The sequence below is a fragment of the Molossus molossus genome, unplaced genomic scaffold, assembly GCF_014108415.1.
Source record: "Molossus molossus isolate mMolMol1 unplaced genomic scaffold, mMolMol1.p scaffold_m16_p_4, whole genome shotgun sequence".
Lineage (NCBI taxonomy): Eukaryota > Metazoa > Chordata > Mammalia > Chiroptera > Molossidae > Molossus > Molossus molossus.
Genome location: NW_023425377.1, coordinates 61,021,463 through 61,031,372, shown reverse-complemented (window position 1 = coordinate 61,031,372; position 9,910 = coordinate 61,021,463). Strand labels below are relative to the sequence as shown.

Genomic DNA, 9,910 nt, shown 5'->3' with positions numbered 1-9,910 from the left:
TTAGCTGCCTGGTAGCTCTAGACCTGCTGAGGGATGTTTGGATGTGTATGCAGCTCACTGTGTATCAAATAAGGTTACTGTGCCTCCCAGACTGTTTTGTTGTGTGTCGCCTCTTGCCTGCTGTGGATCTTGGAAGATTGACTACTGGGGGCTGGTATTGTTGTGTCCTGATAGGTGCTGCTGCTGGATCATGTGGAGCCCTTTGGAGCTGTGTTTCCAGCTGGTCGCTGGTGCCACCTGTAGCTATATAGCTCAGGCCCTGTTGGAGCCGCGCTCCCTGCCTGTACCATGGGCAGCTGGATCACACAGTCCCTTTGGAGATCCAGCTCTATGCCTATCTTGTGGACAGCTGGGCTGCACAGGCCTCTCTGGTCCCTCAGCACCCTGCAGGTCTGGGGGGTAAATGGATCACACAGTCCCTTTGGAGACCTGGCTCTATGCCTATCTTGTGGGCAGCTGGGTCGCACAGGCCGCTCTGGTGCCCCCACATCCTGCAGGTCTCATGGGTAACTGGATCACACAGTCCCTTTGGAGATGTGGCTCTATGCCTATCTTGTGGGCAGCTGGGTTACACAGGCCTCTCTGGTGCCCCCGCACCCTGTAAGTTCTGTGGGCAGCTGGATCGCACTGGTCCCTCTCAGGCTCTGGTTTCCCACCATTCTTGTGGGCCACTGGATAGCACAGGCCTCTGTGGAGCCCCAGGTCCCACCACTGGCAGCTGGGGAGTGCTGCTGCCCCATGGGGCTCAACTCCTGCTCAGCCTTTGCTGTAGATTTTGGGGATGGGTCTCAGCTGCTGGTCTGTGCTTCTGTTGCCTGGGGATGGATGTCTGCTCCCAAGCCTCTGTTGCTGGGGGTATATCTCGACTTTGATCCAGCTGTTACTATGGGGGATGGTGCTGGGCTCCAGGCCATTTGTGGCTTCTGCAACTGGCACCTTGGCAGCTCCACTACTGTGCACTGGTCTGTGTTGACACAGGGTGTCCACTGGTCCGATGGTGCCAGGTGCACTGGTGGGATCACGTTGCTGGGCCCTAGCCACTCCCACTGCCTCCTCCCAGGGAAGACCCAGGATCTTCCAAAATGGTGGGATCTCTTGCAGCACAGGGAGAAGTACCGTGAAGAGCCACTTACTGCAGTAACCTGTTGCTCCCCGTCCACAGCACAGGAACCTTCTGCTCCATGTCTCAGCACTGCACAAGTTTGGTCATCCACCTTTATGTCCATTCACACTCTCTCATACACTAGTTCACTCTCATGCACTCACCCTCCCTCAGGTCCTGCCTGCGGCCATCTTTCCTAAAATCTATTTGACCTACCTTTAAGTCTACTATTCTTTCCTTGACAATATCTAATCTACTAGTAAGTCCATTGAAGGCATTCTTCACTTCCATTAGTTATTTTTGAGGTCTAGCATTTCTTTTAGATACTTTCTTAGAGTTTTCATCTCTCTCATTACATTATCTATCTGTTCTTGATTTTTTCCCCCACTTTTTCATTGGGGCCCTGAACATTATCAATCATAGTTTGATTATCATAGTTGATTACAATCAACCAGTTTATTACCTAAGCAGTTTCTGTTCCAGGTCAGCTGTTCTTGGCCATGAATCTCTAAATTTGCCTTTCTTTCCAGATTTCAGGTATTGAAGATACATATTTTGACTGTTGTATTTGAATGGACTCATCTTGTTAGCTGGATTTTGCATATGTGTTCTTCTCACATGCAAATCAATCTTGACTCTAAAATTAAAATTGGTTCTTAAGCCCTTTTTAGAAAGTTTCTAGAGAGATTTTGGGAAAGAAGAAAGAGCTTTGCATTGTATTGTGTATTTAGTGATTTTTTCTTAAGTTCTGTTTTATTTCTTGAGTTGATGACAAGTTTTTGTATTTACAAAAGGCAACTTTGAAAAACCTTATCATTCCTTTTACCTATGATTTTTAGTTTATGTTTCAGATTGAAAAAATAGGAAGAAAACTTATGTTGTTTTGGGTGTTTCTTTTCCCAGTGGGACATCAAAGTATTTGCTGGTTAAACTCTCCATTTATTCTGGTACTTTCCCCATGGGATGGATTTATTTCAAAGATGGTTAAGTGACTGACCTATTACCAAATCAGAATGGAAGGAAGAGCACTGCCCCTTTCTGTTAAGGTTAGTGATGGTTCATGTGACCTGAAGGATTTCATGTTCATTCCCTCAAGCCATGGAGATATCTATGTTATAGATACAGCTGCAGTTATAATTGATGAAACTACACAATGTAGTTAATGTAACTAATAACATAAGATTCTGGTCACAATTTTGATGTGTGTGTATTTCCCCCCATACCACCAAGAAATTCTCTGATACCAGCTGAGTGTCCTACAATTCAAATAAATTCTGATGCTTCCTACCTTGAGATAGCATCAGATCCCACAGGTTGAGGTCCCTGTACCACAGTACTGCACCCACTTCAGATGCCAATCACCAGCCTAGGTTGTCACCTGGCCTTCTGATCAGACCCCCTATCCCCTTTGGTTTGATTGGTTTGCTAGAGCAGCTCACAGAACTCAGAAAATCCATTTACTCATTAGGTTACCAATGTATTACAAAGGATATTGAAGAATACAAGTCAACAGACAGATGATGAAATACAGAGGGTGAGGTCCTGAACAAAGGAGCTTCTGTCTGTTCTCCTGAAGTTTGGGGCTCGGCATGGTGGCTTATATAAGTGTTCTGGTTCCCCAGTCTGAGGGATCTCCAAAGCCCCTCATTTTGGGTTTTCACTGAGGCTCATTTCAGAGGCACAGTTGATTAAATTATTGGCCATTGGTGATTGATTCAAACACCAGCCCCCCTACTCTGCCAAGAAATTGGGGTGGGCCTGAAAGTTCTAACCCTCTATTTATGGTTGGTTCTCCTGAAAACCACCTCTCCCCACCTTTAGGACTTTCCAAGAGTCACCTTATTAACATATACTCAGCTGTGGTTTAAAGAGGCATGTTATAAATACCAAGATATTCATTTCACCTTTATGGCTCTGTATCTATTTCAGGAACTGAGGACAAGAGACAAAATATTATAACAAAAAATGTTCCCATTGCTTTTGCTTTTATCACTAAGGAAATTCCAAGGGTTTTGGGAGCTATAAGCCAGCAACTATGGACAATAACAAAATATAAATTTTTATAAATCACAGTATCACAAATGGTTAATGTTAAGAAAGAAGGATATAATTTGTCATGTACTGAATTGTGTTTCCCCCACATTCATATGTTGAAGCCCTAATCCTCAATGAGACTATATTTGGAGATAAGGCCTTTAAGGAGGTGATAATAGTTAAATGATGTCATAGGGTGGAGCCCTGATCCAATAGGACTCACATTCTTATGAAAGAGGCAATGATACCAGATATATATCTATATATCTATATCAAGCATGAACAGAAGAAAGGCCATGTGAGAACACACTGATAAGGTGGCCATCTGCAAGCCATGAAGACAGGTCTCCCCAAAATCAAGTCAGATTTTGGACTTTTAGCCTCTAGAAAATAAATGTCTGTTGTTTGAGTTACCTATTCTATATTTTGTTAAGGTAGCCATACCAGGTTAATACATCTATGCTGCTGCATAGTTTGTAAATCAATCTTTCAATGGCTGCAATGTTGGTCATTTTATCAGAGTTTTCCAGAAGATTATTGAATAAGATGCAAGTCATGGAAATGAGGGACAATATAATAAACCAATGAACAAACAAATTGTATTCTGTGGTCAAGTAAGTTTGGAAATCATGGGGCTAATCAAACTTAAGAAGTCTTTATTGCTTTATAGCATTCTGGAACCTTTACTATACTAAAGACTCTTGTCAACCTTCAGGAGGCTGCACTGGTGTACAGCATTTCTCTGAAGTAGTATTCTATGGCTCATGGTTCTAAAAACTAAATTTTTACATGTTTACCAAATTATTTTTCTGTTTGGCATCTAAACTATTTTATTAATACACTATGATGAAGGGATAAATAAATAAATTATTATGCTCTCTTTGCAGTGTAGATTTGGGTTAGCACTGTACTTGTAATAAGTAATGAAGCTATATGGAATCCATCTAAGGGTTTTTATACTTAACTGGACTTTCCAAGATTATAACTTACTGAATACCTGTTATTTTCCATGAGTTTAGAAAAGGGCCTGGTTAAAGTTAGAAATAGATCCTTTAAGATTTCTATGAAATACTTTTAATGCTGAAACAGTTTAATTTAGACATGTTCTTTGGGGGATTGGAAGGGAGAGTGATATGGATTTAACACTAGAAGGAGAAATATAATCTAGAGTTGCTCAACAATCTTTATCCAAGAATATGTTTTTGTGTGTATTTTATTTTATTTTTTTAGAATGTATGTGTTTGGAGGTGGATAATAAGGGGGTAAAGAAAGGGTTGTTGTAAAATGGCAATAAATAAGTACATATCAATAATCACCTTAAACGTAAATGGATTGAATGCTCCCATAAAGAGACACAGAGTAGCTGATTGGATAAGAAAGCATGACTCATCTATATGTTGTTTACAAGAGACCCACCTCTCAACGAAAGACTCACATAGGTTGAAAGTGAAGGGATGGAAAAAAATTTTCCAAGCAAATGGAAAGCAAAAAAAAGCTGGGGTAGCAATTCTCATATCTGATAAAATAGATTTCAAAATGAAGACCATAACTAGAGACAAAGACGGCCACTACATAATATTGAAAGGATCTATCCAACAGGAAGATATAACCTTGATAAACATATATGCACCCAATATAGGAGCACCAAAATATATTAAAAATCTTCTGGAGGACTTCCAAGGAGAAATCGACAACAATACAATCATAGCAGGGGACTTCAACACCCCGTTGACAGCACTGGATAGATCCTCTAGGCAAAAAATTAGCAAGGAAACAGAGACTCTAAATGAAGCACTAGACCAAATGGATTTAATAGATATCTACAGAGAATTACACCCCAAAACTACAGAATACACATTCTTCTCAAGTGCACATGGGACATTCTCAAAGATAGACCACATGATAGGACACAAACTAAATCTCTACAAGTTCAAGAAGATTGAAATCATATCAAGCATCTTCTCAGATCACAATGGCATGAAACTAGAAATCAATTGCACAAAGAACATGCAAAGACATTTCAACACATGGAGGCTAAATAGCATGTTATTAAACAATGAATGGGTCACCGAGGAGATCAAGGAAGAAATTAAAAACTTCCTGGAAACCAATGAAAATGAACACACAACAACACAAAATCTATGGGATGCAGCGAAAGCAGTTCTGAGAGGGAAGTTCATAGCACTACAGGCCTACCTCAAAAAACAAGAAAAATTTCTAATTGACTGTCTAACCTCACAACTTAAAGAATTAGAAAGCAAACAAAAAGAAAACCCCAGAGCAAGTAGAAGGAAGGAATAGTAAAGATCAGAGCAGAAATAAATGACATAGAGACCAAAAAACAATTCAAAGGATCAATGAAACAAAGAGCTGGTTTTTCGAAAAGATAAACAAGATAGATGGACCCTTAGCTAGACTCACCAAGAAACAAAGAGAGAGAACCCAAATACACAAAATCAGAAATGAAAGAGGAGAAGTAACAACCAACACCACGGAAATACAAAAGATCGTTAACAACTACTATGAACAACTATATGGCAATAAATTCGACAATCTCAGCGAAATGGACAAATTTCTAGAAACACACAGTCTCCCAAAACTATTCCCGGAAGAGATAGAAAACTTGAACAGACCAATAACAACTAAGGAAATTGAAGAGGTAATCAAGACTCTCCCAGCAAACAAAAGCCCAGGCCCAGATGGTTTCACGGGGGAGTTTTACCGAACATTCAAAAAAGAACTAACACCCATTCTCCTCAAACTATTTCAAAAAATTCAAGAAGAAGGAAGACTTCCAAACACGTTCTATGAGGCCAGCATAATTCTAATTCCAAAACCAGAAAAAGACACTACGAAGAAAGAAAACTACAGGCCAATATCCCTGATGAACATAGACGCCAAAATCCTGAACAAAATACTAGCAAATCGGATCCAGAAATACATCAAAAAAATTATTCACCATGACCAAGTGGGATTCATTCCAGGGATGCAAGGCTGGTACAATATTCGCAAATCAATAAACGTGATACACCACATAAACAAAATGAAGAATAAAAACCACATGATCATATCAATAGATGCTGAAAAAGCATTCGACAAAATCCAGCATCCATTTCTGATAAAAACGCTCAGCAATGTAGGAATAGAGGGATCATATCTCAACATAATAAAGGCCATATATGAAAGACCTACAGCCAACATCATACTCAATGGACAGAAACTAAAAACATTTCCATTAAGAACAGGAACAAGACAGGGATGTCCACTTTCGCCACTCTTATTTAACATTGTACTGGAAGTCTTAGCCACAGCAATCAGACATGAAGAAAAATAAAAGGGATCCAAACTGGAAAGGAGGAAGTGAAATTGTCATTATTTGCAGATGACATGATATTGTACATAGAAAACCCTAAAGACTCCATCAAAAATCTATTAGACTTAATAATTGAATTTGGCAAAGTAGCAGGATACAAAATTAACGTCAAGAAATCGACGGCATTCTTGTACATCAATGATGAACTCACAGAAAGAGAAACTGAAAAAACAATCCCATTTACCATCGCTCCAAAAAAATTACGATACCTAGGAATAAACTTAACCAAAGAAGTAAAAGACCTATTTGCAGAAAACTACAGGTCATTGAAAAAAGAAATAGAGGAAGATATAAAAAAGTGGAAGAACATACCCTGTTCATGGATTGGAAGAATTAACATAATCAAAATGTCCATACTACCCAAAGCAATCTATAGATTCAATGCAATCCCCATCAAAATACCAACGACATATTTCATAGAACTAGAACAAATACTTCAAAAGTTCATATGGAACCAAAAAAGACCCCGAATAGCCACAGCAATCTTGAAAAAGAAGAACAAAGTTGGAGGGATCACAATACCAGATATCAGGTTATACTACAAAGCGACTGTAACCAAAACAGCCTGGTACTGGCACAAGAACAGGCATATAGACCAGTGGAACAGAACTGAAAACCCAGAAATGGACCCAAGGCAATACGCTCAATTAATATTTGACAAAGGTGGCAAGAGCATACAGTGGAGTAAAGACAGCCTCTTTAATAAATGGTGTTGGGAAAACTGGACAGCTACATGCAAAAAAATGAAACTAGACCATCAACTTACACCATACACAAAAATAAACTCGAAATGGATAAAAGACTTAAATGTGACCCGTGAATCCATAAAAATTCTAGAAGAAAATGTAGGCAACAAAATTTCGGACATCATACGGAGCAGAATTTTCACTGATACATCACCTAAGGCAACAGAAATAAAGGAGAAAATGAACACATGGGACTACATCAAACTAAAAAGCTTCTGCACAGCAAAAGAAACAATCATCAAAATGGAAGGGCAACCCACTGTATGGGAGAACATCATTGCCAATGATGTATCAGATAAGGGGTTAATTTCCAGTATATACAGAGTGCTCATACAACTCCACAAAAGGAAGACAAAGAACCCAATTAAAAATGGGCAGAGGAGCTGAATAGACACCTCTCCAAACAGGACATACAAATGGCCAAGAGACATATGAAGAAATGCTCAACATCACTAATCATCAGAGAGATGCAAATTAAAACAACTATGAGGTATCACCTCACACCTGTCAGAATGGCCGCCATCAACAAATCATCAAACAACAAGTGTTGGCGAGGATGTGGAGAAAAGGGGACTCTAATACACTGCTGGTGGGAATGCAGACTGGTGCAGCCGCTATGGAAAACAATATGGTGCTACCTCAAAAAATTAAAAATTGAACTTCCATTCGACCCAGTGATCCCACTGCTGGGAATATACCCTAAGAAGCCTGAAACACCAATCAGGAAGAATATATGTACCCCCATGTTCATAGCAGCACTATTTACAATAGCTAAGATCTGGAAACAGCCCAAGTGTCCACCAGTAGACGAATGGATCAAAAAGCCGTGGTACATATACACAATGGAATACTATGCAGCGGTAAGAAAGAAAGATCTCTTATCCTTTGAGACGACATGGAGGGACCTGGAAAGTATTATCCTAAGTGAAAGAAGCCAAGCAGAAAAAGACAAATACCACATGATCTCACTTATATACGGAATATAATGAACATAACAGTCTGAGGAATACAGTAGACCCAGACACATGGAAGTAGGGCACAGACTGACATCCCTCAGAAGAGGGGATGGGGGGGGGGGGTGGGAAGAGATAAACCACAGAACTTATATGCATGTATGCATGACCAATGGACATGGACAACTAAGCCGGGGACAGGGTGGAGGGGGGGTGGGGTGGGGGGTGCCAATGGGGTAAAAAGGTAAAATATCTGTAACAAAAAAAAATAAAAAAAATAAAATAAATAAAAAAAAAAAAAAAAGAAAGGGTTGTTGTGAGATCTATGGGAATGGTTAATGGGTTACAGGCCTCTATTCCTCTTTCTTGGTTCTCAGATGATGAGCACTTGTTATATGTACCTGTGAAATTAAAAGCATACACAGAACTTATATGCATGTATGTTTAACCAATGGACATAGAAAACAATGCTGAAGATGTGGGGGGGATCGGGAGGAGGGTGTCAATGGAGGAAAAAGGAAAAATATGTGTAACAAAAATAATAATTAAAAAAAAGAAATTGAGAGCAAACACTGACCCCAATAAACCTTGTAAATCAGTAGTGCATAATGTGCTCTGCTTTCCTAGATTTACCACTCTGGACTCCAGAATTTTGCTTGAGGAGGTAAGTCAAACATCTCTCGCCATCTACATCTATACCATATCTATATCATATTGATAATCTCTCTTTCTCTATCTATCTCTATCTCTATCTCTATCTCTATCTCTATCTCTATCTCTATCTCTATCTCTATCTCTATCTCTATCTCCATCAATTTTCATATCTGCATCAAAGCCTATAACTAGTGCTTTCATTTGGGAGATTTTAAAGGAAGCAATGTGATTAATTCTGATGATTTAAACTGCCGTATGAAGTTAAAACTATAAATACTCTGGTGTTTACATTCAGTATGATGTCAATAAATGTTAGCTCCAAAGTAGTAATTCTCACAGTGTTCCAGACACTGCGGTGGCTGCCCCAAGGCAGCTACACCACTTTGTGCAGTGCTGGGCTCAGGGCCATGCATTTCTTCTACAGTCTCTGCTGCAGCTGCCTAACCCAGGTGAGACTTCATTGTAAATTGATTTGCATTCTGTGGCATCTCAGCAGGATAATTATTTTATTTTAAGCATAATAATGTATAGTCACATAAATGCATTATAATATTTCAGTCAATGGCAGACCACATATGGGATGGTGGTCTCATGAAATTATAATACAGCTGAAAAATTCTTATCACCTAGTGATGTAGTAGTGCATCACATTATAGTTGCCTGCAGTAATTAGTACAGTAACATGCTGTTCAGGTTTATAGCCTAGGAGCAATAGACTGTACTATATATATAGCCTAGGTGTATAGTAGGTTATACCATCTAGATTTGTGTAAGTGTATTTTGTGATGTTTGCACAGCAGAAAAATTGCCTATGGATGCATTTCTCAGAATGTATCCTATCATTAGGTAACATAATAGCTGTATATACTAGCAATGCATAGACTGGGGTTCAGTTTCTTTTCAATTAAGAAACTTTTAACTGTAAGTGGCCAAGAAAATAGTTTCTGTTTCAATATTATCTACTTCTCTTCAGTGTCAAGATTTTGATAACTCTCCTTAATGTGAAAGAAATGATCAATAATCAATATGCATAACCAATCAAGCACCA

The 9,910-nt window shown here is 39.3% G+C and overlaps 1 long non-coding RNA gene across 1 annotated transcript in view; it reads left to right on the top strand.

The window, feature by feature from the left end:
• Positions 1 to 2,090: 2,090 nt before the first annotated feature.
• Positions 2,091 to 9,910, top strand: part of LOC118643637 — a 57,622-nt gene continuing 49,802 nt past the window's right edge. Inside the window, exons 1-2 of the long non-coding RNA XR_004962016.1 lie at positions 2,091 to 2,148; positions 8,836 to 8,872. This is a non-coding gene — a long non-coding RNA (uncharacterized LOC118643637). The remainder of the gene's footprint in view (positions 2,149 to 8,835; positions 8,873 to 9,910) is intronic.